This window comes from Gavialis gangeticus, unplaced genomic scaffold, assembly GCF_001723915.1.
Source record: "Gavialis gangeticus isolate Ggan-Ray unplaced genomic scaffold, GavGan_comp1, whole genome shotgun sequence".
Lineage (NCBI taxonomy): Eukaryota > Metazoa > Chordata > Crocodylia > Gavialidae > Gavialis > Gavialis gangeticus.
Window position 1 is genome coordinate 19473434 of NW_017728995.1, and position 4784 is coordinate 19478217.

Here is a 4784-nt window from a genome sequence, read left to right on the forward strand (position 1 = left end):
GCTGCTGGCAGGGAACTGCCTACCTAGCCTCAGCCTGGGAGTTATATAGGAGCCAAGCCCTGCCCCTTCTGGTCAGCTGACTCCTACCGGTTACCCTGGTGACCCGCAGCTGGGCTCCTTACCTGCTGTACCACAAGTAGCAGGCACCTCAGTGCCCTGCTACAGAATGAAACCTGTAAACCATAGAGGGGCAATGTGCAGGGGGTGTACAGGGGTGCATGTGCACCCCCTGAGAGTGCCGCTGCACCCCCTGTCAGGCCACGCTCTGTTTAGCCGGCAGGCAGGGGGGCAGGTGGGAGCACCAGTGCCCCCTCTGCGAGCGCTGGCCAAGGAACAGGGCTGCCAGCAAAAGCGGCTGCATCGATTCTGGAAGTGGCCACAGGAGTTCCGGAAGTGGTGTGGCTGCTTTTACAGTGAGTGAGATTGGCCGCCGGGGGACCTTTGCCCCCCCCGCCAGCGGAATCAGCCACCGGGGCACATGCCCCTCCGACTCCAGGCACCAGACATCCATGAAACCATACATTGTGACTAAGAAGGCTCCTCCTGACTAGAAAGCACAGCTAGCTAGGTTCAGGCTGCAAACCTAAGATCAAGCCCAAGCATGTTTTACATTCTTGAGGATGTAAGGCCAGCATTTCTCTTATCAGTGGCAGCAGCAGCTGGTCTTGACCATTGAATTACAAGTATATTATGTTAGAGGCTGTATACCAAAACCTGTTTCCTCCTGGCCAAATTAAAACCTTGGTTTGTCTCTCTGATACCTTATGGGCATCTAGCTCTCAGTATAAGCTCAGCATAATAAGAGCAGAGTCTTTAAGCTTCCTCCCAGACTCTCTCTGTAGGTGCAGACAGAAGTGCAGCTCCCTGCTGGAACTCATAGCACTTTGCAGGAAGCACCATCACTTACATCAATCCCCCGAACCCAACAGATGTTTACTGTTGGGTTCCAGAGGTTGGGGGATTCAGCTGCAATTTGGAGCGGCTGTGAGTCGGCAGCCACTGTCCTCTAGCCTTGCCCTTCAGTCCTCCTAACCCTGGCTCTGTCTTCAACTCGGGGGGGCTCCAATCCTCTCATTCCGCCCCCCAGCACCAGCTGAAAAAACCCCAGGCTCAACTCTCTCCTCTCCCTTCCCCTTTCCAATTCTGAAGGTGGAACATGCTGACATATGTTAATGAAGATGCTCCATTTTGGAGCGTCTTCACCTGGACCTTCATGCAGTGAGGGTTCAGATTGTCATGGGTTCTTTTAAAGTGCTCTGAAGCTGTGCACTTGTGTTTGGTCATGGCTGTAGAGCATTTCCAGGGGCCAGATTGTGTGAAAATTGTCACTTCTGTCTGTGCCTCTTATCTCCTTCCTTGGTATCACTGCTCTACCAGTTTCAATTATCTCCCTAGATCCTCACATGCAGACTATGTCTAAGACTGGTAATTTCAATCTGTGTAACTTCTCTTAGATGCAGCCTTTCCTAGCTGTTCACATAGCTAAAATTCATCTTTATCAAGATTACCTTCATTTCCTTTTCTTTGGATGTGACAAATGCAACCTTATCCTCCAAATACCTCCTTAAAACTCTCTTTTGCTATGATGCACCATGGTGTCCTGGACTACTAGGGCTCTGCAGCACTATGAGAATAAAAAGGAATAAAAATAATAATGAATAATCATCAACAGTATTCATACTGATAATGAAGTAAAGGGCTGCAGGCAGAATAGTGGACTTTCTGCAACAATGGTGCACAGTAGGGTATGGGGCAAACTAACTTATATTAGTGAAGGCTTAGTTAGTTCTATGAACCCTACTGACTAGGTAGAGGAACAGAGACAAGAGAATTTGAAATTCACCTAAAGCTGCACAGCACTAGAGGAGAGACCTTGCCCTTAGCTTGAGGTCCAGCTACCAGAGAGTAGGTATTTATATAACTTCCCTTGTATCAATTAACATAGACAGGCAATGCTCCAATCCATACCAATGCAGTTAAATCAGGATAAACAGAACCATGACTTAAGGTGGCATGGCTTGTCTATAACAATGCCATAGCAGTACAGGTGGGTGGCCCCGCAGGGCTGTAATCCTGACATATCTTTAAGGCAGCCCAGAATGAAGACTGCATAACTACTTAACAGTCCCTTGGACTGTTTCTAACTTGGCTATATAAGCTATGTTATTTTATCCTCTCTGCGATAATTGTAGATTTGCAAATTGTTCCTCCTGTGGGATGGAAAGTACAAAGTTGAAAGTGTTGAAGTTTAATATTTATAAGAGATATTCAAGATAAAAAACACAAAACATTTGATTATATCTGGGAATATTTATCACAAAAGAGAATTGATAAAGAACTGATACCTGCAAATTGCAGTAATCCCACAAAACTAGCTCTTTGGCACAGTTAGACTGTAAAACCAACTCAATTAGATCAATTTCCTAGGGTTTGACTTTGCTTAAAATAATAAGTAACCTTTTATGGTTTCTGAGAAAGCTGATGAACTTGATCTGATAATATCAGTAAGAACGTCATCTGTATAGACGTGAGAAAACTGGTCCTTACATACTGAGGGTAGGAAAATGATTATGCAAAAATGCACTTGCTATAGCAGGCAGATAATCAGCGATATCAGGGAAGATTAAGTAGCAGTAATGGCCATATGGAAGCACGCAGGCACTAAAGAAATGAGAAAGAAAGAGACTCCGGGGCCAAATTTGAAAATATGAACTCCACTGCAGCATGAAATTTTGTAAAAGAAATTTCTATCAGGTGGCAATAATAAAACATCATGGGAAGAATTGTTCCCCCTGCTAACTCAGAACAAAGAATGTGTTAGTGTTAGGGAATGATTGTTCTTCCGAAAGCTACATTCTCTGTTTCTTCTCTGTTTTGCTACATAGTACTTCCAATCCCCTATCAGTCTGGCTTCTTGCTACAGTTTTGAACAAACAAAAATCCAAATCCTTGTTTTAACAGGGTGTTGAGGTGAACCTGTAGGCCAGGCATGTCTCATTCCTAGTACTGCTAGATCAGGGAGTTCAGGGGGGTGTGATCTGGTGAGATGGAGGAGAGGAGTTGCACAGATAGTATGTGATCTATTATAGGATCATAGAATCACAGGAAAGTAAGACTGGAGGGACCTCAAGAGGTCACCTAGTCTGGGCCTCTTCTCAAGGCAAGATCATCCCTGATTAAAGCATCCCAACCAAGTGTCTATTCATAGATTCATTGATTTTATGATAGTCATAGATTGTAAGGCCAGAAGGGACATTGGAAGATCATCGGGTCCAGCCCCCTGCACCAAGCAGGAAAGGTAATTGGCAAGATGACCCCAGTAAGGTGACTATCTAGTCTCCTCTTGAAGATTTCCAGGGTACCACCTCTGGAGGGAACTTATTTCACAGTGCGGACACCCTGATTGTGAGGTTTTTCCTAATGTTGAGCCTGAAATGGTCTTCCAGGAGTTTGTGGCCATTACTCCTGGTTTTCCCCTCAGGTGCCCAGGCGAACAGTTGCTCACTGAGCCCTTGATGTACTCCCCTAATGTAGTGGTAAGCTGCTACCAGGTCCCCTCTCAGCCTTCTTTTCCTCAGGCTGAAGAGGCCCCGATCCCACACTGAACTCACAACCTTCATGTCACTTCCCCAGTAACTTTCAATAAGTATCATGTACTGATCCACTGCACTACTGAAGCAGGAATTAAATCTTCTTAAGCTATCTAACCTTCTGAAAAATGTCCAGGGATGCAGATTCCACAACCTCTCTAGGTAGTCTGTTCCAATCTTTAACCAGTCTCATAGTGATGAGTTCTTCCTAATCTCTAACCTAGATTTCCTCTGTTGCAGTTTAGTGCTATTACTCCCAAGGTGCAGACAGAAGTGCAGTTTCCCAGTCTAACTTATGGCACTTAACAGAAAGCACCAGGAGTCAGATTGATCTTCCCGATCCAAAAGACATTAGCTGTTGAGTCATAAGGGTGAAGGAATCAGGCTCCAATTCAGAGCTGATCCAGTGTGAGAAGCTGCATGCTGGCAGCCTCTTCCCTTAGCCCTGCCCTCCACCCCCTCCAGGTCCAGTGGTGTCTCAGGATGGGGAGGAGGGAAAGAAGGGAGTGGGGGGAGCTCAGATTAGTGTTGGCCTGAGTGGACACAGGTAGATTGGAGCCCCCACCTCAGGCTGGGCAAACACTAAGCTCCCCACTCTCTTCTCCCTCCCTCCCATCCTGAGACAGCACTGGGGACAGGTCTGGGCTGCAGCAGCCCAGTTGCCAGAGCAGACAGGTTAATGAAGGTGCTTCACTTTGGAGCACCTTCATTTGAACCTTCGTGCAATGAGGATTAATTTGTCATGCAATCAGAGTGCTCTGCAGTCATGCTCTCCTGGTAGGGCATGGCTGTAGAGTGCTTTTCAAGTAGCCAACAAATGTAATTTCTGTCTGAGCCTCAAGTTCTGCCTCCTATAGACACAGAAAAAACATATCTCCATCCTCTTTATTATCATCCTTTAGATATTTGAAGACTGTTACCAGATCCCCCCACCCTTGATTTTCTCTTCCTCAGACTAAATAATTCTAGTTCAGCCTTTCCTCATAGGTCATGTTTAAGTTGGACATCAGGAGGTGCTACTTCACAGTCAGGGCGGCTAGGGTCTGGAACCAGCTTCCAAGTGAGGTGGTGCAGGCTCCCACCCTGGGGGTTTTTAAGAGGAGGTTGGATGACCACCTTACTGGGGTCGTTTGACCCCAGTGCTCTTCCTGCCATGGCAGGGGGTCGGACTAGATGATCTGCTCAGGTCCCTTC